Source organism: Sycon ciliatum, chromosome 11 (assembly GCF_964019385.1).
Source record: "Sycon ciliatum chromosome 11, ocSycCili1.1, whole genome shotgun sequence".
Taxonomy (NCBI): Eukaryota; Metazoa; Porifera; class Calcarea; order Leucosolenida; family Sycettidae; genus Sycon; species Sycon ciliatum.
This window is the reverse complement of record NC_088653.1, coordinates 14,909,202-14,936,050: the sequence shown is the minus strand read 5'-3', so window position 1 is coordinate 14,936,050 and position 26,849 is coordinate 14,909,202. Positions and strand designations below refer to the sequence as shown.

Genomic DNA, 26,849 nt, shown 5'->3' with positions numbered 1-26,849 from the left:
ATCACTGGTCGGTACTCTGGACAAGGGCAGATCACTGGCCGGTCCTCTGGACAAGGGCAGATCACTGGTCGGTACTCTGGACAAGGGCAGATTAACTGGTCGGTCCCCTGGACAAGGGCAGATCAGCATTATCTAAATGTGCAGGTCTGCTCAGGACATAATAACTCTCACTCGTACGTAAACCTCGCTAGTACGAGAAAAATCAAATCCCGCGCCGAAACAGCATCACTCCCATACAATTGTTGTTCCACACAACGTACTCCTATGCAAGGTAAACCTGGACATAACGCACGCTGCGGCGCGGTCCCCGACGTGCGCACTCTCGATGCAAAATAAATTCACGTGCATGGTACGTCTAAGCGGTAGCTGTAGCTAGGCAGTTTAGGCCAGTTTAGTCCTACATAACGTAAACCTCGACATAACGCACCCTACGGCGCGGTCCCCAACGTGCGCTCTCTCGATACAACGTAAATTCACGTGCGCGGTACAATCAAGCTGTAGCCGTAGCTAGCCAGTTTAGTCCTATTGTGCATATATTCTGTGGCATTCATGGGATCTGATGTCGATGGTGGTACAGTGCGTATATGTTTGCACGGTGCAATCCGCCTTGTAATACCCTTCATGTTGAGGTATATCTTGTATTTTACACACGGTTTTCTACATAACACAACTCTCGATATCACTTTTTTCGCATGGTCCCAGAGATTACGTTATATGGAGAGTAGACCTGTATTATAATTACTTGTCCTATTCATCGTGTTATTTCTCCTTCTCTGCTCATTTTGTATGATCAAAATCTCATTCTAACTGTACATAACGGAGACCCCCTCGATAGGCCTAAACGGCCTCTGGGGAATCCTAATGAAAATAAATGAAGTACTTGTAAATAAAATAAATGATGTCACCGGCATTTTGTTCATCGTTTCTTTCTGTTCCGATCCTCTTGTCTACTGCAGACTGCGATCCTGGTAAAAGTGCTAATCCTTTTCAGAACACCAGTATTGATGGCATTCTCCGTTGCCCCGGAGGAGAAACTTGGAAGTGTTCATACAAATACGGTATTTATTGTCCGCAAGCTGAGGATGAACACAAGCCTTGGCCAGTGTGTAAACAGAATCATCGTATGAACTATGCCGACTGCCTTCCGAAAAGACGTAATTTATTTGTTACTGTGATTGCATACGAAAGTGAGCGTGAAAGTGTGCGCTCGTGAAGGTGTGTATATGTGTGTGCACGCGCGTGTGCGCATGTGTGCTTGGGTGCAGGATTGCAGGAATGTGTATGTGCGCATGTGCGTAATCGTATGAATGTGTGTATGTGTGTGTGTGTGTGTGTGCGCGCGCGCATTCGCATGTGTGCTTGGGTGCAGGATTGCAGGAATGTGTATGTGCGCATGTGCGTAATCGTATGAATGTGTGTGTGTGTGCGCGCCCGCGCGCATGCGCATGTGTGCTTGGGCACAGGATTGAAGGAGTGTGTATGTGCGCATGTGCGTAATCGTACGAATGTGTGTGTGTGCACGCGCGTGTGCGCATGTGTGCTTGGGTTCAAGTTTGCAGGAGTGTGTATGTGCGCATGTGCGTAGTCGTATGAATGTGTGTGTGTGTGTGTGTGTGTGTGTGTGTGTGTGTGTGTGTGTGCGTGCGCGTGTGTGTGTGTGTGTGTGTGTGTGTGTGTGTGTGTGTGTGTGTGTGTGTGTGTGTGTGTGTGTGTGTGTGTGTGTGTGTGTGTGTGTGTGTGTGTGCCATCCTTATAGGCAATGCCGACTGCATTGAATAGGAAAGAAGTAAAACACTCAGAGAAAGGGAACGACAAAAGGGATAGAAGTGAATTACCACACCAAGCACAGAAGCCATATAATTTGTTTCGACCTTTCATTCCATTACTCTTCAGGTCGAATACAATAATATATAAGTGAGAAACCAGATCCACTGGTGCATGCGCTCTTCTGTACGTGATGGAATCTCGTTGCTATGGTGATGGAGCGGGAAATACGATTACTGAGCAATGAGTATATTGTACTGTCTTATAGTGCATTTAAAAATATATAGACGTGTGATTTCACAAAACCGTTAGGCCAGCATGTATACCACATCAAATCTGTGACCACTTTGTGCATAAAAAATTCGAAGCCCGCAATATGCGTGTTAAAACAAAATGGCGTCACGATTTATTGAAAGTGGTATAGTTGGTGGAACGAGTGTTCAAAACCTTTTGAACTTCATACTGTTCGTCTTCTTTTTGACATGCTCTCTTTCCATCATCCTTAGCTTTTGTTTGTTGTGAGCTGTTTTGGCTTTCTCCTATACCTCTGGGTGATGCCAAGTGATGGTTTTGATAGGCTGGCGATTGCTGTGAGCGAGAGTTTGCCAGTCGGCATCGTCCTCGCTATAGCGATGAAAATACTAGTTACTGCGTACCTGGCAGATATCACAACACAGCTATAGCGGGATTCACAGAAGCTTTTTGGCGATGCGACACGCGATGCGACAGGCGCGAAACCGGGAAAACCCCAAATCGCAGCCATGTCGCACTCCACGCAACTGCCGCAACTGGGCCATCACAGGCCATCGCCGAAGTTGAACTTGGCTCTACTTTTGCGATGCGATGCGATGCGACAAGCGATTTGGCGTACGATTTTGACCTTTTCTACAGCAAAGTTGTACAAAGGTTCAAGAGTTGCCTATAAATTTGTACAAGTTGTATCAAACCGCGCGAATATCATGGTGACGTAGGCAAATCAGCAAGATGTTGTCGCATCACTGACTTCTTCTGTGAATGGTATTTCGCGAGTTCGCATCGCACGCATCCGTCGCAGATCGCGTCGCATCGCGTGTCGCATCGCAAGAAAATCTTCTGTGAATCCAGCTTTAGCGTCCAGGAGCAAAGGAATCTTGGGTTTTCACTGGAATCTAGTTCCTCCAGCGTCGTGTAGCCCACCGTCAGTGAATGGCCGTCCAGAAAGGTTGAACCTGGTCTTCTGTAGCATCTCGCAGTCCTGTGAGGCACACCGTGTACGCCTGCCATGTATTGTACAAATAAAACTCATGCAGTAGTGGACTCTACAGTGATGAGTCTCAGCCTGTATGCTGCAAAAGACACAGGAAATGTGACTGGTGTCTGTACACTGGACGCCAACACCCCAGTCTTCTCCTGCAGGAATTGTTTGACATTGACATTATGGAGTGGGTCGACATTGACCTGGTTTGGCAGCTATCGTAATAGTATCTGCCTGGTTGGATGTAGCAGGTTGGCGTTTGCTTGTCGTCCAGTCCGGAATTTTCTTGTAACTCACGGTGGAGTACGCGCAGGGTTTGTCACAACCTACCGCCACTGCTGACGGTGGCGACTGGTTCGTCAATGGCGGTGACCAGGCTGACTGACCAGCTTCAAGACAGCGGCCTCGTTGTCAACCCAGCCCAAAGGCAGACTTTATCGTTTCAGCCTCAGCACCATGTTAACGATGCCCTAGTGACTGTGTGTCATGGATTGCATTGCCATCAGCGGTCATTGCCGTTCACCTTGGTGTAGCCCTGAACAACTGGCTCAGCCCATGGGAGCCTCAAGAGGACAAAGTTGTTGCGAAAATAGCTCAACAGATTGGTGCATCGTGGTGTAGGACATAACTAGGACTTCCCAGCGCCTATTTGTCCAGGCTGCGATACGACGTGACATGCTGTACTGCACAATCTTTCCAGCACTGCTTGGCTGGCAATTGGACAGACTGCAGGGGCCATGCACATGCAGGCTTCCTGTTGCCAGTGCAGCATTCTGGAACGTTCTTTCCTTCGGAGTTCCACGGAATAATAACTTTCTTTTCTTCAAAGCAAGTTGCTTATCTTTCTGTTGTGCTCATAGTGTCATAGTGTCCATACAACAATAACCTACTGCAATGTTCTATTTTCCTTTCCATTCCCCAACCAATGAATACTACAATGTTGATTCTCTTTCTGAATACTTTAGTGTGTGCCCGCGCGCGCAGATGTGTTTGTGTGTGTATACCTCACTCGCAATTCGAAGTTCTGTTTCCCATGACTGAAACACTGCCTGCCCTTTCAGGATCTGCAATCATCTGCGGATGGGCATTATTGTATTGTGTGTGTGTGTGTGTGTTTCATTCAGAATCAGATCCGCTATCGTTGCTATAAGAGAAAATATATGGGTTCACATCCAGTGCATTTGTAGATTTGCGTGCTTTTCTCGCCACAGGCGCGTACATGGGAAGTTGTGTGTCTGTGTTTGTGTGCGCGTGTGTGTCTGTGTGTATGGGGATATTGTCTGTATCGGCTTTTGGTACTGCCGTTCAAGTCTGTGCTTGCACGTGTAAACATGATATTGTTCGGTTCTGTGCATGCTGTGTTGTATATTATTGTATTTATGTGCGCATTTCCACGAACAGTGCAGATGAGTGTGGACAGTGCATTCATCCCTCATCAACCACTTCCCCTTTCAGACTTGGGCTACGAGAGTTTTTCTGCGTGCCTCTCATTTTTGTTTGTTTCTCTCTGATACTGTATTGATGCCGGTACCTGTACCTCGATGTGTTCCTCTATCTGCAGTCGCTTTTATCGTTCGGTCAAGTTAACGTTTCTTGTGCTCTATTTATCGTGCGTATCAAAATAAATAATAATAACAGAAGTCATGCTAGAGTGACGACATGTGCATGTAGTAGGGTTGATGCGATGGGACGTTACAATTAGGTGGAACAGAACACACATTGGGCAGATTGATTGGGCATCATTGATTGTGCTCAGTCCAAACAGTGAACATAATAATTATCTCCAGTGACAGACTGTAGCGGCTAGCCTCTAATAGGTAGCTGGCACTAGTCGCTACTGCTTGTTTCACATGTGCCGCCAGAACCCCTGTTGTGTCATGCTATAGATGCACATGCCCTATTCTGGGGCATACTGAGGTACTTTGATTTTGTTGACTGCATGTAGACAGCATCCACTAGTAGTACGAGCTCATAGACCTTGGCTCTTTGTAGGTCAACCACCATCGCATGGATCGATCGGTGACTATGCACTTGGAGGTTGGAATAGCCCGCGCTGAACATATCTTGCCATGGCCCAGGGAGTAAACTTACTTACTCGACTATCCCGGCTTTAGTCATCCAGCATCAGTGGCGCAATTTGTCCATACCATGTTGCGAGCTCACAGTTGTTCGGGCAGGTTTTGAGCTACACCACGAAACAAAGCGAAATAAGCACGACTGTAGAGCAAGGAAGCTGCGAGACGGCACTTCCAGGACTAGAGAGGCAGTAGAGATGTGTTCACAGCATGAGCAACCTCTCAAACCCTGCCGGTACTCCACAGTTAGGGGCCGTCCAAGGTTACCAATAATATTATTTTCAAAACGAAAAGTTTTCGTTTGGGGATGGGTGGGTTTGATAGAGTTTCGTTTCGAAAATAATTATTGAATGCAGATGCCTAGAGAATGCCCAGTTACTTCTGGGTGTCGAAAATTGACGTCAATATTTAATTGGAATTCGTTTTACCTGCAGAAAAGGTGGGTGGGTGGGTGGGGGCTGAAAAATACAAAAACTTTTTGTTTTGTAAAAACAATCAGTAACCCCGGACGGCCCCTTACAAGAAAAAATTAATGTCGGACTGGATGACGAGCCAATGCAATCCTGCTACACCCACCCAGGCAGATAGCTGCCAAACCAGGCCAATGTCGACCCGCTGCATACCGGTATGTCAATGCTAAACAGATCCTGCAGGAGAAGATTGGGATATTGGGGGCCAGTGTAAAGACACCAGTCACATTTCCTGTGTCTTTTGCAGCGTACAGGATAGACTCATCACTAAAGAGGAGTACAACAACTACTTCTTTCAGATGTCCTCGATTGCTGGCCATGGGTAGTTTTGTGCCAGATTGTGCACGTCTGATGGTTCAAAATGTGGTTTAGTTGGTGGACTCGATCGCATAACTTACTTGGCTTTTGTGATCTCATCAAGGTGCAGCCCCATAGCCTCGGCGTTGACGGTAAGCGTCCGCTTAAGGTGCTCTAACGAGAGAGTGCTTGGTGTGCTAAGTGTCCACTATCGATGGTGGACACTTAGGGGCACTCTGTGGGTGCAGGAAAGAAGCGTTTTTGGTCAGATCACGAGAAGCGGGAGATTTGCGGCCAAACGCGCGTATCTGGGATTTCGGTAGCACAAGTTGCACGGCAACACGCCATGAACAGCAACTGATCCACAAGTAGCTGAACGATCCTCGCTTTGCACCTGACATTTCAAGCGGTGATGATTTAGGTGCGGAGGCAGCCGCATTCTTGCCAGTTGAGATTGACGGTGTGGCGTCCCCATCATCGGCCTCATACATATCAGTCGAGGGCACACCACTCGCCGCTCGGCGTATTGATATAACCCTCTCGGACGGGCGGCGTGTTCCGGTGAAAGGATCGACGGCTCTTTCTGCGGTGCTGGTCTTGGATGAAGGATTGGCGACATGACCCCAGTGCCAAGCAATACGCGGGTGTGGTTGGCCGCATGAGTGACGGATATGCGGTGCAGGTTTAACACACTATTGTGCCTACATTTTTTCATGTTATAATTACAATGTCAATTGATGGATTGGCCATCGAAATATGTAAACGAGAGGGCTTGACAGCCCAGGGGTCCTCGCTATGCTTAGTAACCTAGATCCGGACGTGTGGTAATCCAACTGATAGAAACATCTTCGCAAAACGATTTTCGTTCACATTTTTTTGTATTGCAAAATGTGTCTATTGTTGTTCAGCATTGAGCAATCGAAAGGTCTATTCGCATTAGACAGCTCTAAGCTATTGGCTCGACCAAAAGCTAAACAAAGAAACTTTAGCTCGCAAACGCACATGGGCACAAAACTCAAACACTCCAATTTCCAGACAACACCCTCCCTGATGAGATTCTAAGTGCATCCTTATTCAAGCAGTGCATTTCAAACTTCTACTCTTCTTCTTCTTTCTTCCTGACAGGCTTCATTAATAATTACATAAGTTATCCTCAAGGTCATCGCTATCATAATATATATTTGGAACGGGAGACTGGGACATTCAAATGCCTGTGGCCACATTTTGAAAGCTGCACAAATCCCCAATGCGCAGGTGGACGAGACCGCACTTCTGCGCTCATCAAATATCTTCGGGCTTACCTTAATATGCCCTACTGCATGCCTTTAGGTGAGTTTTGATGTTGGGGAAGACTGCCACCCACCTACAGATAGGCGACCTTTGCATTGATCTCTCTGCCATGAAAGGATGAGAGATCGGGAGAGCAAGAGAAATACCGTAAAACGTCTAATTTTAGGTGTATTTAAAAAAACAATCGGTGCCCGGGACTTGACTGGTTTCCAATGTAGTTAATTATTTTCGGAATGTGGAGGCAGGAGTCGAAAAAGTAGTCGAACTTTTGCAAGTATGGTGGCGAAAGTGCATGGTTTTCCGAAAATACCTTTTCGGCTCTTTCTTGTTTGGGAGCGCATATTTAAATATTTTTCGGGTGTGACTTTTTGTTTTCTGCTGCCTGCTTTCGATTTCGCTGAAGTTTCCACGTGTGTAGTTTTTGGTTTTTGCTGCTCTCGCCATGTTGTCTGGATCTTCTCAGACTCCATCCTCTGCCATGGAGCCTACTGATAGCACAAGTGACATTTTTCAAACTTTGGAGCAGGGTGCAGGTTTTCGCGCTCTGAGGCTCCCACAGTTTCTCGCCAGGAAACCGGCATCAGGCCGGCCTGGTTTCAAACATTAGGTATAGTAGTAGTAGTAGGAAACTAGGTAGACATCGGATAGCTTTGGCCTACCTCCGCCATGCCTCCAGCAAAAGCTGCCGTTCGCGGGCTGACGGATTCGGAGGTAAAATTGTTGTGCTCCCTCCCCGGGATCGAGTCTTCGATTTTAGACGTAGTAAAGACGCTGGCAAAATTTGCGACGGAGTCCGCAGACCGCGAGACACGACTAAAGAATAGGATCGATGATTTATCGAGGCAAATTGCAGGCCTGAACGAAGAGGTTGTCGCCCTCAGGGAGTCCGCCATTGTCGCAGCAAGTGCTTCTCCCCTGACTCCTCCAGCAGTTGCCCACAACCAGCACAGCCAGCGTACAATGGAGAGTACAGCGGGAAGGACCAGCAAGCGTACCCGTACTCGTGCAGGCCAGGCTGCCACGTGTACCACTGATGCAGACGAACACCGTAGCATTTCTCGTAGCGTGGGTGACTCTGCCAGTGACCATGAAACCTCAAGGGAGGATGAGGACAAGTCCCAGGCAATTGAGCGGCCCACTGTCAAGCCCAAGCCACTGAAGCTAGAGCCAATCACGGATGACACGTGGAAACTGGTATCAAACGAACCTGACAGAGTGAAGAAAGCCGTAATCTATGTGGGCAATTTGAACTCACATAGCAGTGAAGAAAGTGTCAAGGAATTCACTGAGCAACGCTCTGCAGCAGTAAACAAACCGGTGAAGGTTAACCAGTGCAGCATACACACCACAGAAGATGGGAAAGTGTCTGCCCGCTTGATGATCGATGCGACTGACCTTGAAATCGCCACTGCTCCAAACTTTTGGCCTCGCCCACTGTACGCGCGGGTTTGGCGCCACCGTGAGCGCCCGAAGGGGGACACCTTGTCCGGCTCACACAGTGACACTCTCAGTGATGCTCCAAAGGGGGACACCTTGTCCGGCTCACACAGTGACGCTCTCTCCGAGTCCTCCGACACTCAAGCTCAAAGCTCCAATTAGATCCTTTCGGATCCTGCTGACGAACACATTTGGACTACTGAGTAAACTTGGTGACTTTCACCACGCTGTACACGTTCACCAACCTGACATTGCCATTGTCACAGAGAGCAAGCTAACCCCTGAGAAGGCTACTGATTCCGAACTGTCCTTGCCTGGGTACTACTCCCCACTGCGGAAGGATCGAACAGCTCATGGAGGAGGAGTTGCGGTTTGGGTTAAAGCCAGTCTGGCCCTCCGAGAACTCGATGACATCCAGGTCGGTAATGAGGAGCTAATATGGCTGAGTGTCAGAACTGTGGATAAGAAGTCAGTGGCTGTGTGTGCTGCATATCGCTCTGGCTCCTGCCACGACAATGACATCAGTACCCTTGAAGCCATGAGTGCTGGCATAGACCTGGCCCGTAAATCTTGTCAATATGTGGTATTGGCTGGAGATTTTAACGTACACAACGTGGATTGGCTCGGCAGCACCAAGACAACTCATGCAGGTGTGTACACTGAAGACATGTGTGCTTTTCACTGCTTGGAGCAGCACGTGCATGAGCCCACCAGGGGCCTTAACCCACTCGACTTAATAATGACTGACCTACCGGGAGATGCGACCGTCAATACCTTAGCACCTCTGGGAAACTCTGACCACGCCTGTGTCCTAGCTGACTTTCATGTAAGCACAGCAGAGGAACCACCAGTGACCAGAACTGTCTGGCGTTACCAACGCGCAGACTGGGACAGACTCCGCCACTTCTTTAGAACAACAGATTGGCAGTCCACTGTCAGTGATGATCCTGATGCAATGTGTATGCACTTGACCCAGAATATTCTGGAAGGAATGCGCTGATACATACCGTCTAAGCAGTTGTGCATGAAACCATCTAACCCCTCTTGGTGGACACCCGAATGCACTGAGGCTGTAGCACAGAAACAAAGAGCATGGAGGAGACTCTGCGCCGACCGGTCAAGTGCCCAGCTCAAAGCCCGTTACAATGTTGCCAAGCACTCGGCTAACCATTGCCTGGCAACTGCCAAGCAGGCATTCACAGCAAGCCTGGCGCAGAAGTTAGCCTCTGGGTGTATGGCGTCTGGTGAATGGTGGCGAACCATCAAGAAGGCCTCTGGCCACGGAAACAGCCCATCCATACCTACTCTCCGCAGCACCGATGGTACGGAGCACGACACCAACCGCAGCAAAGCAGAGTGCATGGCCGAACACTTCGCCAACAAATGCAGTCTAGGGGCAGACGACCTATCCGCTCCATTTCCTTACGTCCGACCACGTACTGACCGCAACCTCTGCACCGTCCGGTTTCGCGAAACCACAGTCGAGCGAACTCTCCGCCAGCTCAACCCCACCAAGGCCACTGGTCCAGATGGGATACCTGCCCGCGTCTTGAAAGCTTGCTCTGCAGAATTGGCACGGCCGCTTTCAAAACTATTTACATGCTGTCTTCGCTCCGGTATCCAGCCACAACAGTGGAAGGTTGCAAACGTAGTTCCAGTCCACAAGCGCATGTCTAAATCGTCGCCATCAAACTATCGACCAGTGTCGTTACTGAGCATCCTCTCCAAGGTCATGGAGACCATAGTCAACAGGGCAATGAGCCACTTCATGGAGACGAATCACGTCCTGTCAGAACGGCAATTTGGATTCCGTCGCGGCCACAGTGCAGCAGACCTGCTGACTGCTCTCCACCACCAGTGGGTGCACACCGCCGGAGATAAAGGAGCTTCTCGAGTGCTGGCCATCGACATTGCTGGAGCATTTGACCGGGTGTCTCACACTGGTGTGTTGCACAAGGCTAGAGTGTATGGCATCTCGGGAGACCTGCATCGGTGGCTCCAAGACTACCTCTGCAACCGCACACTTCAAGTTCTCATCTCTGGCCAGACATCAGCCAGACGCCCAGTTAAGGCTGGGGTGCCACAGGGCAGTATCCTGGGCCCCAACTTATTCTTGGTCTACGTCAACGACCTTGAAGACCACCTCCCAATCGGCTCCAACCTTGCCTCATTCGCCGATGACACAACCCTATACGCCGAAATTGCAACGCTCGCTGCTGTTCCTGACAACGCTAGAGTACTCCAGGCTGCTGTCGACCTAGTATCCAGTTGGGGCTCGGATTGGAAAGTGCAGTTCGAGCCAGCAAAATCTCAGGCCCTTACAATTTCCCACCATCGTCGGGACTGGCCAATACCCCCCATTGTCTTCAATGGAACTCCTGTCGAGGAGCAGCCCTCCATCAAAGTATTCGGCGTCACGTTTGACCATCAGCTAAAATTCAGCCAGCATATCCGAACTGTTGTAGTCCGAGCAATGCAGAGACTTGGAGCCTTGCGCAAGGCATTTCACTTGCTGACTATTCCTGCCCGGCTTCGAGCCTACAAAGCCTTTGTCCGGCCGGTTATGGAGTACTGCCCAATCGTCTGGATGGGGGCAGCTCCTTCCCACTTGAATCGGCTGGACTGGGTGCAGGAGCGAGCCATCAAGGCAATACATCCGCAATGCTGGCTTCCTAGCCTCATAATTCGCCGCACCATCGCTGCCCTCTGCCTCCTGTATAAAGCCCTTTGCGATAATTCTCCCGCTCTTCTCTCGAGAATGGCTCCACCCCCGACACACCAACCCAGGACCACACGCCTCACCCACCAGGCTGTACGACTGTCCACCGCGCATCCCCATCAGTTACAGAATGTTCTTCCTGCCAATTCCCGGAACAATGTGAGCCGAGCCTTTCCCCACTCCGTCATCCCAATTTGGAACCAGCTGCCTACCTCTATCATTCCCCACCCATTTCACCCAAAGAACATCCAAAAGTTCAAGACAGCAGCTTATCACCATCTCCTCAGAACGAACTGGCACTGGGCCACTCATAGCATACGCGAGTAAGAGGGTACAGTGTCCTACCCTGCTTGGACATACATGTAGTCTCTCCTCACGGGCAGTCTCCTCTTGAATTTAAAAGTCTAACAGCGTTCACATCAATACTCAACTTATTCTTTTGCTCACTGCGCAATACAATCTTTCCATTTTCTTTCTTCTGTTTTCTTTTTCAATTTAATCCTCCCCACCCAATATCCCTTTGGTGCGTCCATGGAGCTATGAAGCCGAGACCTCTGGTTGGCGGAGCTTAAAGGGAAACTGAACGCCAAAAATAAGTATGGCTTATCCGAAGGAGAATTGGGCACTGATTCCGATGAGCTATGTCTCGAGCCGATCAGAGAAGAGGAACTGTGTCAAATTTCATAAATAACACCTCCCATATTTGGAAATTGGCCTTGATGACGTGCGTACTGCTTAGCTGTCACCATGCTGTGCATGTTCAGCAGTGTAATTGAATGAAAGAAAACAATTACTTTGGTGTTTTGCAGCTCTGTTTCGTTCCCTGACGGTAACCAAATCTAGATGTAGGAATCTGTTGAGCAGGAGAGTGACACATGTCTTCCCGAAGGCTGTTCAGGCTGCAGTGGTGATGAAGAAGACACGATCATCACCCCGAGATCGATCGTAGCGAATTGGAAAACTCATGGTGAATTTGCTTCCACTCCAAGGCAATGTCGAGGTATGAAGGGTGCTTGTACTGCCTTCCAAAGTGAAGAGGAGATGAACATGGCTTTGCATAGCTGTTGTTCTATGCCAACTTACCTACTCTTGCTGATACCGTAGTGGCATATTGCAAATTTCGTGGACGAACAACTCTAATCACTAGTGGCTAGTGAGCAACACTAACAGGTGAGATTTTTCAATTCGACAAAAAATTGTTTTTGTTTGAGAACTGACAGTGGCAGTCATTAGACTCAGTAGGTGTCTCTCTGCTGCTTCTTTCCCTTCATCGGTAGGGTTGTGCTTGAAGTAAAAATAAATAGAAAATGTGGAACAAAAATCTGATCATGTAATTAGAATTTGAACTTCAAAGTATGTGTACATCAAATCACAAAAATGACTGTCAAGGTGGTGCTGTGCATTGAAAAAGACTGGGAGCTGGGAGCAATGGAAAGGGTAGAAACGAAACCAGTAATGCAGAGTATTCATAAGGTAGAGGGAGATGCAAACGGGAGAGGAGTAGTGAGCACTTCAGTTTGAAGTAGTGTCAATAGACAGCATCGTGTTGCATACGTTGTGAATATTGTGTGAATCTAATAATTGTCACAAAATTGATATCCAAAATTATTATCCCCTGAGTAGTATTATGGTGTTCTCCTGTGCTTACATGCAGAGCCTTGACGTTGCTGGACGAGCGACAATATAAATTACATAAACATGTAGCTCGTGATGTGGGATGACTGCCGTATCCCATTGCCAACGCAAACCCATCCTGTGTCAGTGCAGCTATCCAGCGACTTGAACTCCCCGGACCAGATGCCGCTGCAGCTGAACACCATGCCGATGGAAAGCCAGGAGTTGATAGCGAAGCATTCTGGTCTGCACAGTACAAGGCAAAGAACAATTATGCATTATAATGCATTGTAATCTTTCCCACACTTCTTTGTAAAAACAAACAAACAGTGCCATTATCACAACACTTGATCAAGCATCTTGATGGAGGTATTTTCCATTGTGCTGGCTCAGCATCTGCACCAGGAAGACCATGTACACTTACACGTATCTTGTGTGTGTGTTCGTGCGTGTGTGTTTGTGTATCTGTATGTGCACACGTGTGTGTGGGGGGGGGGGGCACGCACATGTGTATGGGTGGAGTGTGTGTGTGTGTCTGTGGGATGGGGTGCACGCACATGTGTACATGTGTGTGCGCAATACAGCATGTGTGTATGTGTTCGTTGAACACAGGGTGTACTCCTGATTACATAAACTTCGTGATCATTGTGATGTCACGTGCTTTGAAGTTGAACTTCGCAATACATGTACTGATGCTTGATTAGATTTATGTTCAAAATGTTCTATTTATTTTATTTTACTTCAAGCACAACCCTACCGATGAAGGGAAAGAAGCAGCAGAGAGACACCTACTGAGTCTAATGACTGCCACTGTCAGTTCTCAAACAAAAACAATTTTTTGTCGAATTGAAAAATCTCACCTGTTCGTGTTGCTCACTAGCCACTCGTGACTAGAGTCGTTCGTCCACGAAATTTGCAATATGCCACTACGGTACCAGCAAGAGTAGGTACGTTGGCATAGAACAACAGCTATGCAAAGCCATGTTCATCTCCTCTTCACTTTGGAAGGCAGTACAAGCACCCTTCATACCTCGACATTGCCTTGGAGTGGAAGCAAATTCACCATGAGTTTTCCAATTCGCTACGATCGATCTCGGGGTGATGATCGTGTCTTCTTCATCACCACTGCAGCCTGGACAGCCTTCGGGAAGACATGTGTCACTCTCCTGCTCAACAGATTCCTACATCTAGATTTGGTAACTGTCAGGGAACGAAACAGAGCTGCAAAACACCAAAGTAATTGTTTTCTTCCATTCAATTACACTGCTGAACATGTACAGCATGGTGACAGCTAAGCAGTACGCACGTCATCAAGGCCAATTTCCAAATATGGGAGGTGTTATTTATGAAATTTGACACAGTTCCTCTTCTCTGATCGGCTCGAGACATAGCTCATTGGAATCAGTGCCCGATTCTCCTTCGGATAAGCCATACTTATTTTTGGCGTTCAGTTTCCCTTTAATGGGCCCCACCACCACACTCCATCATTCACCCCAGTGTCTGGAGATATGTGGATTTTGTAGAAAAAAAAACAAGAAAAAAAACAAGTAGTTGCCCAACGTCGCCCTCAGCAGTGTTTGGCTCGACCTATCCCTCAGTCCGGCCTCGGCTTCGAATCGCACACAAATTCGATTTGACCTGCACATGGACTTGATCCTGCTCAGGAAATCGACGAGCAGATCGTCCTCGTCGATGTCTCCATAGTCGTAGGAGATAAGAAGTAGTGCCAAAAGGTCCTCACAGTCGTCACTCGCCATTCCCAACAACTTTGAACAAGGACTTCATGATTTGACTTTTTGAACTGTGCATGTGCAAGCGCTGCAAGATTCGGACGCAAACAGTTTTCGGTTTTGTCGCCTTTGACGCTCTCCATTTTGTTTTGCATCGCAACCCCTGGAAACGAAGTCGAATCAGATTTTCGGAATGCAAAACCCTGAAAATGCCCTTTTTCGGCACGCACTTTTTTCGGAAAAGCGCAGTCGAAAACATTCCGAAATTCGGAATGCAAAAGGTCTCTAAAGTTTGCCCTCGAATTCAAACCTGTCAAAAGACGTTGACGTCACTTTCATCCCACCCTGGCGGCAAAGACGTTTGATGAAGTGTGTGCTCTGCTGAGTGTCATTATACAGTTTGTTGATCAGCAAACACGGTGTCATACCCGTTTACAGCTTGAATACAAAATCAGTTTAATCCGGGAGAGGATAATGGATTTCTGTACCAAGCTCGAACGAGCTGCAGGTCCAAGCCAGTTAAGAGACCATTTAGAACATGAGTGGCGCGTGATCAGCAATGTATTGCATTGCATTGTACTGTATTTCCCAGATTTTCCCAGAAGCTCAAAGCCTGTCGGGGAGGGCTCCTACTCACAGAAAGCGCTGGCGCTTGAGAATGCGTAAAAGAGTGCACAGAACGAAAACACCTAAATTGAGCAAAGCCTGGCTGTCCTTTTTATGTAGGAAAAAATGATCGTGAAAATCTGGTTCTCTTTTCCGCAACTGTGTGTGTGTGTATATCATGTAGGATCGTTGACGGCTGGGGAGCAGCACTGCTACTATAGCCATGACAAGACAACAGTTGATCGGGCTAGTATGGCGTGTGAGGACAGGGGAACACGACTGATGACGTTGGACGAATTACTAGCAATCCGGAACAACATCCTCGCCGACGACGAAAGCTTCGTCGATCGCTTTATCTGGGTGTTCAACCCAGTCACAGCTGCTCCACTAGCTGTCAAGATGAGGACACGTGAACAGAGGAATGACCTGGTCACTGCTTACATCATTTGCAAGTCATCAAGTGAGTACAGTGCTCAGATCCAGCATAACATGTTGCCTCCGTCAGGTGTTTAGCCTCTACATGGAGCAACTTGCAAAGGCCCTATAATCTTTGGATCTTATTGGTCAGTCCATGCATGGTTTGACCAGATGACTTAGGGATAGGGGGTTCAGTGCCTGGTGTGCACCCAGAACAGAATGCTAGAGGGCCAAATCCACTTGGAAAAGTTATATATGTGCACGTGAATTTGTTGCAACGGTGCTGTATAACTGCCCAATAACAGACCTGCTGCAGCAGTAAACACTGACAAGTTGCTTGTATTTAGAAATGCAAAACTGTTAGTTTTTCATTGATTATTTCCTTGTGGTGAATTGTTTGTCCTTCTTCTCTTTAGCCGCACTTGAAAAGAAGAGAAGTTGCTGGACCAATGACACATTTAGCATCTTTCCCAAATCTCACCAGCACTTGTATACAAACTATTCCCAAGCCATACATGTCTGCGAGAGTCCACAGCAGGCTAATTCAATTATACCGCTCCCCTTCCTGCACTATTGCCTGGATTCAGTGTCACGCTGGACGCTGACCTACAACTCATACTGGATACTTCAACAAGACATTCTCCATCCTGCTCGTGCCAACGATCTGCAATCGCATCCCGAAATGGAAAGACGTCAGAGGATTTGCTGGAGAAGTAAGTACAACATTACCACTAAACTAGCTACAACTGACATAACTCCAAAGACGAGACAAGGTAGAGTGATCTTTTTTTTCATTCTGATTCTTTATGAAATAGAGGTTGCGACTTGGGAGATGATTTTGTTTAGGAATGGGTTTGCTCCCACACTGGAGCTCGCGCTATTCCGCCGACTTGACTTGACACTTGACTGACTCGCACCTGCCATCCAGAGAACATGAGTAGTCCATCGAGCACTGTGTATTGAGCAGGAGTTGTACTTTCTTGCAGGTTTGCCGAGTCTAAGGTTCGATGGACTTTTCGTGTTCTCTGGATGGCAGTCGTGAGCCAGTCAAGTGTCAAGTCAAGTCGGCGGAATAGCGCGAGCTCCAGTGTGGGAGCAAACCCATTTCTAAACTGAATCTTTATAATAACAATAACGAGAGCAAAATTCATTATGCCGTCATCGCCACACAATAATGAGGGCCATGCTAGTTTTTCAAAACCAATTTTCATGTCACATTCATTAGTGGAATGTCAGGACTGAATGCTATCCATACGGAACAATGATTGAGAGTACATTCAATAACTTGTTACGAGAACAAAACAAAGTGCTAGATAAACAAGCAGAAGGGTTACACGATAAAAATTATGTTGATACTGAATGCAAGGAGTGGGGGGGGTAGTAACGCCAGAACTGCGCAGTGAGACAAACATGCTGTGAGATTACGGAAACAATCGTTCTTACTTTTTGTCTCCCTCTATCTGTGTGTCTGTCCGTCTGTCCGTCCGCCCGTCCGTTCGTCCGAGTTCTCCATAGCCCAAACAGCAAAGGCACAACCCCACATGCCTTTCTATCTATTTATCTACATTCAGGCATGGTTTAAATCTGGCTTGGGAATATTTATTTTCAGAGTTCTTTCCGCAGATTGAGTATCTATCTATTTTTTAGAAATGTCACCACCAGCTCTCGAACCAGGGACATTGACTTGATTTCAAATGCATCACCATTAGTGTGCAAAGTGAATCGTTCTGGTTGACATGCAATGTGCATGTTGAAACATTCACACATAGTGCAGGTGGCTGGCCAGAAATGACCTTGAGTTGTAGCCTCAAATGCCCCGATGCATTTAGCATGTTCTTTTCATGCTCCTGTTTATTATGTGTCCGCACAGAGCGTCCCTGGGATGATCAGTTCACTGTGAAGCATGAATGTCGCAACTACGACCTTTACTATGTCATCAAAAAAGCCAGAAGCAGCTATGATCATGCCGCAGACGAGTGTAGACAAAGAGATATGACACTTCCTTTCACAGAAACTAAGGAGTGTCTTTCATTGTTTGTCAAGAAACTTGCTATACTTCCAGCTTGGATCTATGGTGAGGCAAGCACCAGTAATGATCCCCATGCTGTGCAAAATGGCCAACTAAAGTCTGTCATCTGCGCTAAAGGTAAGGACAATCCCCAGTTGAGTGATGCAAGATCTGAGTTGAGTGCTCCATGGGATTTGGGTTGAGTGCTGCAGGGGATCTGTTTTGAGTGCTGCAGGGGATCCGGGTTGAGTACTGCAGGGGATCTGGGTTGAGTGCTGCAGGGGATCTGGGTTGAGTGCTGCAGGGGATCCGGGTTGAGTGCTGCAGGGGATCTGGGTTGAGTGCTGCAGGGGATCTGGGTTGAGTGCAGCGGGTGATCTGGGTTGAGTGCTGCAGGGGATCTGGGTTGAGTGCTGCATGGGGATCTGGGTTGAGCGCTGCGGGGGATCTCAGGCTGGATTGAGTGCTGCGGGGGATTTGGGTTGAGTGCTGCGGGGGATCTGGGTTGAGTGCTGAGGGGGATCTAGGTTGAGTGCTGCGGGGGGATCTGGGTTGAGTGCTGCGGGGATCTGGGTTGATTGCTGCGGGGATCTGGGTTGAGTGCTGCGGGGGATCTGGGTTGAGTGCTGCAGGGGATCTGGGTTGAGTGCTGCAGGGGATCTGGGTTCGTTATCTTTATAGCCCAGTGGCCAACTGCGTTTGATACAGGGCACGGAATGACAGTTTCGAGGCTGATTTGGAACTTAATCTCAAGTACAAGGGGTAAATTTGTGATGACAATCCCCCCTTCACCACCTCCAACACCTGAAAAACCATGTTTACGTAAAAACTGGGCACCCGGTTTTTTTACCCCAGAAATGGGGTACTATCAATAGTACCCCATTTTTTCGGGCTGGGGATGACCCTAACACAAAACCGGCTCGACACATACTACTGACACCAATACACACGAAACTTTCCCCTTTTACCCCACTTCACACACTTCCACCATGTGCACAATTACACAACTGCAAAGACCGAAACGAGACCGACCCAGGGAGCACCCATCACCCACACCAGCCGTGAGTATGTTTTTTGGAAATGTGCCCTTACCGGATTTTGCTCGGTAAAGCGCTGAATTCCGCTTTCCAATATCATTCAGATTATGGCAGTGAATATGCTACATCAGTGCTCCCAGAATATCATCAGGTGCTAATTCAACTACACGTCCATTCATAACACTAAAGAAAGACAGTGAAACCTCGTTAGGAAGAACACTGATAAGACAAATGTTTGCCTATGAAGAACTAGTATTCGTAGCTGTATTGGATAACGCCCTGTGTATTCACTTGGCAAAACATACGAATAAGAAGAACTCCCGTTATTGCGAACATGTATCATCGATCCCTTGATGTTTGTCCTAAAGAGGTTTGACCGTATGACCAAATTTTATAACCTGTCACTGCAGGCCGCGTGACGCATTCACCCTAGTTGGTTCAGCCTTGTCCCCCGGTTGCCACTTGTTCACTTGCGCTTTTGTAATTCCTGCCCGCTTCAAAAATGATGCTTTAAGGTTTATCATCACTGCAGGCTTCACCATGCAACATCACAAATTGTTACAGATTTACATGTACATATTTCCTGGATAATCTTGGGAAAAGATTTTTTTCTGAAAAGCGATATAATTATGTACTAAATCTAGCACTGCCGACTTTGCGCTAACACAGTTTGTGTGCAAATTTGTGCTTCATGTTTTGTTTTTGCATGCAGAGCGCACTTGGAATGATGTGAAGCAGGAATGTGGTAATTATTATGATCTTCACTTCATCAGACAGGAGAGCGTGGGACACACTTTTAACGAAGCCCAGCAACTATGTCATGAAAGGAGTATGACGATTCCATTAACAGACGTACAAGACTGTGTTTTCTGGTTTGTCACAAAACTTGGCGTAAATCAAGCTTGGATCTTGGACAAGGAAAGCGGCCAGGTTGGAATCAGTGGGAGATCCGCTCAGATGTATCAGCGAACTCGTTGGACGGTCATCTGTGCAAAACGTAAGAACTGTGACTAGGTGATACCCAGGGCAGATTGAGTTTCTTAGAGAGCCAGCTAGGGACCGGTGGATTCTGCTCGAAAAGGTGGCAGATTCTGCTCGAAAATCAGTGAAATTGGCAGAATTATGCAAACCTTATCGCGGGCAATTCCTCGAATTCTGCTCCATTTTTTATCCACATACCAAACATGCATGGAACTTACTAGAAAAAGTACCGAATTCTGCCAATTTTTCTGCCGGCAGAATCCGCCGGACCCTAGAGCCAGCTGTGTGACTTTAATAGAGTTTTTGTTGTCTCTATGCCTGTGTTGCCTGGTAGTATTCCAGTCCTGCTTGTTTCCATTACAGAGATGTTAGAGTTTTTGTTGTGTGTTGTTTGATGATTCAAGGCCACAACTGCATGCAATATTGAATCAGAATCCGCCAGACCCTAGAGCCAGCTGTGTGACTTTAATAGAGTTTTTGTTGTCTCTATGCCTGGTAGTATTCCAGTATTGCTTGTTTCCACAACTGCATACAATATTGAATTCAGCATGGTGTGTTCCATGCCTTGTGACTTGGTATGAAGTTCAGAAAGCACGTGCCTGTGTTACAAACCGCTAATTTCTTAAAGCGCCACCACCGACTTTGTACTAAAAATGTTTCCTGTGGAATTTATATCTCCATGCTTATCTCCTTGCAGGGCGCCTGATGGTGTACAAATGTCGCCGTTACCACCTGTACGCTATAAACCAAGCAACCATCGAACATAGAATGGCCAAGAAACAATGTGAAGATAAACAGATGGCCCTTCCAAAATACAGGACTCAATGTTTTCAGTCGTTTCTCAAGGTACTTGGCACAGCGCTAGCCTGGATTGAAGGACTTCCTGACCGCTATTATAGCGACCCATGGCCCATCGTCTGTGTAAAATGTAAGAACGGCGACTTTTTGTTTGCTGGAATATATATGGGCTCTAAGCCCTCACGGCTCCGGCTGTGCGAACGTTGTGCAGAGCTGGCTGTTTCGATAGCCCATCGGCGTTCGTAATGCTGGTATTGGCTAGACCTATGCCAACGCCGGCTGTAAATTCCTTCTTAAAAGATTACTCTTTAGTAGTGATTTTATTGGTTTCATGTCTGTATTAAGTAGCATCCCGGATCACATTAGACCATGGTGAGCATTGCTGTTGCATGTCAGGAAAAAGATGGCGAGAGGAAAAGGAAAGAAAACGAAAAAGTCAGAAAATACCGTGAAAACCCCACTCCTAGACGAATTCACGGTTCACATCAGGCATCCGTAGTGGCACCGCCCTCTGTGTATCAAGGCGTGGTGAAAAATTAATAAAAAAAATGATGCTGCTTGATAACAAAATGATACAATCCCTGTTTCAAGACCTAGCCTGCTAGAAACTGTCTCAACACAAGCCGGTACAGAAATAGCAACACGAATTAGGATAAATGAGAAAAAAAGATCCTTTGAAAGTGACCGGCTTCATCAAACCTAACCCCAAACCATGTGGCTACACTAATAGGTATTGACACTGAGGGCTGCAATACAATTCTTCACCTTCAACATCCAGGAAGCACTGTCCGACAGGTGAGATTGCCAGCGGGTGAGTTTGTTTCTCCCATTACATTTTTTGCCCAATCTCTGTACAGCGGTATACTGCAACGTGCCTGCTATTGCTAATGGAACAGCCGACAAGACAGCCGTCAGATTTACACACGATGTAGCGTATTCGTGCAATAATGGCCATGCGCTGGTGGGAAATCCGACAGCAAGTTGCAAAGCTGATGGAACATTCACTTCAGTGCCTGTCTGTGAGGCCAGTGAGTACCACTGTGTGCGTGTACACCATGAAAACGGTGCCTGAAAAGAACGTTCATTCCAAGCGCCACTAACTGCAGTCACACTCCACAGAAGCACCGTGAACACACCACCCATTACACACCACCCATCACACACCACCTATTACACACCACCCATTACACACCACCCATAACACACCACCCATAACACACCACCCATTTCACCAATAGTGTTCACGCTTACCGTATTTCCCCGATTATAAGTCGCACCTTTGTACACAAAAATTCAAGGGTGAGAAAGGGGGTGCGACTTACAATCGAGCATGACATACTACTGAAGAGAATATATCGCAACAATATTGCTCAAACCGGAAAATTAGGTGTGACTGATAATCGAGTGCAACTTGTAATCGGTGAAATATGGTCAACACATGCTATTATAATGGGGGGGGGGGGGTGCGCTTATGTCCGGACATACGCGCATGCGCTTATATGTGTGGTAGTGCGGTAGTATCTAGAAACAGTGGTGAACAGTTGCTCTTTACTGTTATCCATAACTTCCTTTTCCTTTTTTTCATTTATAATCTATTTACTGTTGTTCAATGATCTCATCTGTTTATGAATATGTTCAGATGCTGCACTGACCGGCTACCAATATTGCTCTCAGGTTTCGGCAGTCCTGAAACGGACACATGACTACAAGTACTTCAATTATACAACGGCCAAGGCAGTGTGTCACGGTCAGGGTGGTAAACTTCTCACTCTAAATGCATATAAACTTGGCTGTACATCAGAGCTGCTCCATGGTAGCAGTGGTGGCCTCAATCATTATGTCGCCTGGCTTGACCCGAATTTTCCCGGAAGGTATGCTAATGTCACAAAGAAATGGGTGCCGGGACCTCTGTACGGGGTTAGTGAAGTGAAAAACCAACTATACGCTGTGTGCGAATTCCGTAAGTCATCCACAGTTTGTTTTTTGAAGCAAAGGTGCTGTCTACCAAATATAGGCACGTTTGTTGCACCTGGTTTGCTCCTTGCTTTCTTCTGAACCCTCTTTAGGCAACTTGAGTGCATTTTGCCTTGCAGGATGAATGCTGTGGTGGCCAAATGTCAAGTTATTCAATCAACGCCCTTACTGCAGTCAACACATGAGCTCATACTACGTTTGCCCCTGTGTTTTTTCCCTCGATCACAGCTTGTCGTCGTTCGTCTCAAGGACAAGATCACATCCGTAGCATATCAACCAGCGGTGTTGTCACCTGCGATCCTGGATACATCTCATCTAGTGCACCAGTGTGCTCATCTGGCTCATTAATTGCCAAATGCAAACGTACGTAACACTTACACGATTATTTCGTTCAGCTCTTGCCCTCTTACTTCTCATCAAAAACGTGATACATGACCATTGCTAGCGCCAACCTTAGAGTCCATTCATTGGACTCCGCCTGGCATTACAGATAGAGTGTTTAATGAAAATGGGTTAGCAATTACCTAACATATAGATTTGAACTGGTATGTTGAGCCAAAGTAATCCTCGATTTAAAGAAAGGACAGATGACGTTACGAGTCATTGACTTATTGGCCACCAACGAGACCACATCATATACGGTCAGAGAGTGCGACAGAAAGAGATTGTGAGATGAGCTGATTTTATAAAGATCTGGTTACGCTCGTGGACAGTTAGTCATAACTCGTAACATTTTGTCCATTCTTTTAATCCACTTCCTCCGCGTCATTACTATTGTTGCTTCCCGTAGCGGTTTTCAAATGTATTTTCCCCACTCGAAGCAAAGACATCGGCTAGAACTTGGAGCAGAGCATTGTCGACGGACGAAGCTCGAGTTTGTGGCCTCTCGATTCGCTGCACTTGTGGCTGAGGTTGATGTCTACATCTGCGGCAGACCCTGCAGCACTCAAAAAGACGCTGAACAAGAAGTGCGTTCAAATTCAGGTCGTGAAACTTCGTTTTCAAGCGATCCATAACTTCAGGTGGCAGATGATGACTTCAAACCAGTGTCCCGCTGGTGCTCCTCCGGCAGCGACTCCACGAGCCTTTCTTGCAACACACAAAGGCGATGCTTTCCATTGAGTTCTGTGGACTTATAGAACAACGGGTTCTCTTGCAAGTCAAAAAGACATGTCTAGCAATACCTTTGCATTTGCGACTCCGTCACGATCAGGGATGTGTTGGCCTTGATTTCGGCAGAAGATTTCCTTTTCCCCCATATGGGGATCTTCGCCTTTATTTGGCACGCCGTCGTGGTTTCTGCCATCACGCTCCAACAGCGGTCTGCACCACGATCTTTGGTTTTGGGAAGGGCTCTGGCCGTTGTACCAATTCTTATACCACCAGCCTCTACTTGCATGTCATCTGCCATCATGACAAAAAAATAAAACTGCCACCTCAAAAAAATCAGCCTGGCACTGGAAAAGGAAGTTTCGAAGTGGATGCAACACAAAAAGGAGTGGTGGATGACCGTGCGCTATGCTGCACATCTCAACACCGGCCATAAAGTCATAATATTTGGATCGTGATTTTGTGATCGCTCACAGGGAAAGTTGCGTACTTTTGTGCCTGGCCATCGGTACAAAAACCAGTCTGTTACTCAGTAACAGTTTGTGACTGCTCACCGGGTTTTTTGTGACTGATTGGTTACGGGGACCGTGATCGAACACTGACTCCCACGTATACACATAATATAATGAAAAAGATTCAATGTCGGAGGCGGTCTAAACGAAAATTAATGATGAAAAATTCAAGTGATTTTTTGACTATGTAACCAACATGTTCCAACCATCGAAAGTCATGATGACGGAAACCTGAAAGCTGAAAAGGCCTTTCCAACATTTTCAGTAGCTTCGGAATCTGAGCCAGGCAGGCATAGTGGGTTGGTTAAGGACCATGATTGATAGGACAAGCACCTGGTTCAATCCTGACTAGGAGCAAATTTGTTTCTGCCATGCTGCCACCGACAGTCAACTGGAAACTTGTGGTCGGGTTCAGGGGGTACATGGATTCAGCCATTGGCTTTCTTTGGCAATTCTTTGCCATTAATTGTGAGACACATCCCCTCACCCCACCGTTTAGCATTGCATCTGCCACTGGGTTCACCAGTTGTTAGCAGCCGTCTTGAGGTCCTTTAGTCAATGGACTAAATGATTTTACATAAAAACTCAGATGTTGAGCCAATAGTAATACGTAAAGACAAAAGTACCTATAATTCACTAGTTACTACTAGGAGTCAACCAAGGTAACAAGATAATTATACCGTCATAATTTTTCTTTATAGTGCCACAACAAGGCTGCCATTGGAACTTTGCGTACCTGAGCCTTCCACGTTGGAAGGTTGTTGGTTTGCGCTTCGTACATGTGTTGGAGCTAGGTGTCAGGTCGTCGAATGTCTCAATATCCTTGTCAGTGTTGTGCCTCGTTGTCGCACTATCTGACTGTGTATTATCTCGTTACCTTGGTGGACTGTTAGTCATGACTTGTAACTTATAGGTCCTTTTCTCATTACATAATTTTACATCTGGGCTGAATGCGTGGTCTAATTAAAAAAAAAAATTCTAATTCTTTTGTACAGCTCTATACTGTGATGTACCTGCAATTGCTAATGGAACAGCCGACAAGACATCCGTCAGATTTACACATAGTGTAACCTATTCATGCAATGAAGGTCACCCACTGGTGGGGAATCCGACACAAAGTTGCCAGGCTAATGGAACACTCACTTCAGTACCTTCCTGTCATGCCAGTGAGTACAACAACCTGCACCTGCAAATAATGTGGTGCTACCTTTGTGAATGATGATATTCGGCAGGACATGCGTGTATCATGAAAATGGTGTAGGAAAATAGTGTACATTCCGCAAATGAGGGTACAGCACCTGCCCATTAGTTTTCCTTTTGTCCTAGTTTCCGTACCATTGTCTTTCCTTATTCTTTTCGAACTGGTTAGGTGAACATATTTAAAAAAACAAAAAAACGGATCACCGACAGCAGTGACACACCCCAGATACTCTGTGATTTCCATAAGACACATTTTTCTTATATTTTGGCCGGACGTGTGCTCCACTAACTGACCTCGTTTAGACCACCTTGAGGAAATATGCCAGAGTGGTGCCAGTATGTTTGAAAGTGTTCTTAAGCCTCCCCTTGAAAGAAAATTATTTTGGCTTGAGACCGAACATTTATTTGGTGTTTCCGCTATCAAAGAGGAGCTCCCTTCGACCCGCAAAGCTTTGAATGAATCTTTTTTGTTTGTTTCCTGAAATTTATGAACGGCCCCTAACGTGTTCAATTCCGTTGAACGGGCGCTACTTTCAATGTTTTGCCAAATAACTACGTACGAAGCAAAGCAATGGGGTCATAGATACCAGTCCACTTTGTATCACTGTTTTACATAGTTGTAATCATGATTTGAGTTTTGGGAGACTTGGCCTGGACATATAGTTGTTTTCATAAATGGTGGTGGAGGAAGCGGATCTGCTAGCCAAGCTCTACAGGAAAGTGATCAAGAGAAAGACGCAAGGCGGTTCACTACACACACAGTACAATGATATAGCCCAAGCGTTTGATAACGTTGGCCACAATCGCATTCTTCACAAGGAACAGGTATGGAGCATCTGCTTCCTTTCTAAAATAGCCGAGCGACTGCCTGTCAAACCGTCATCTCAGGGCAGTTGTCATTGGAAACAACACGAATGGCTCATCAACTACGAATGATGGCAGCTGGGTGCAATTGGGAGGTGCTCTATGGGGAGAATGATACTGGCAGAATACGCCAGCAAGGAGATCAGCCTTTACTAGATCACCTATGGTCGTTGATACTCCGTCTGTCAGATTGGGAATAGGAGCGTGCGGCTTGGATAAGTTGCAACGGTTGTTTTGGCTCTGCGCCACTACATGCACCCTCCACGATACTGTTCTCTTCTCTGGAGATGTTCTAGCCAATGTGATATCATGATTAGTACATTAAACTGCATTTAGGATGTATTTTACAATATAATAAATATACATATCTCTTATTGGCCACAGGCCATCGTGAAAATAAAAGACTTCAAAAAAAATACATACACCCCTGTAAAGACTCTCCACTGTGCAAGTCCCTAGAACGCTGCAATGCCCTCCCTGCTAGCATTCGTGACGTTCCCTTCCGGCCTGCTTTTATACAGGAAACCTGCTCAATGCTGATTAACTCAATCTGCTGCTGCAACGCTCACCCTCTCCCATACTTGTAAAGTGCAAAGTGATGCAACTCACTTTCAAACTGCATAACCCACAGCCCCACCCACAGCATTTCACCTTCTCATGAACGTATCTCTTACTGGCAATGGTACCATTGTGATAATAAAGAATTTAAATA

The 26,849-nt window shown here is 46.8% G+C and overlaps 2 long non-coding RNA genes across 2 annotated transcripts; both read left to right on the top strand.

The window, feature by feature from the left end:
* Nucleotides 1-12,042: 12,042 nt before the first annotated feature.
* LOC135827584 (uncharacterized) lies at nucleotides 12,043-13,323 on the top strand. The gene is made up of 2 exons (XR_010555507.1): nucleotides 12,043-12,456; nucleotides 12,941-13,323. It is a non-coding gene; the product is annotated as an uncharacterized LOC135827584 (long non-coding RNA).
* A 6,301-nt stretch (nucleotides 13,324-19,624) lies between these two features.
* Nucleotides 19,625-21,499, top strand: LOC135827466 (uncharacterized). Its single transcript, XR_010555457.1, has 3 exons — nucleotides 19,625-19,695; nucleotides 20,377-20,607; nucleotides 21,335-21,499. It is a non-coding gene; the product is annotated as an uncharacterized LOC135827466 (long non-coding RNA).
* Nucleotides 21,500-26,849: the final 5,350 nt, after the last annotated feature.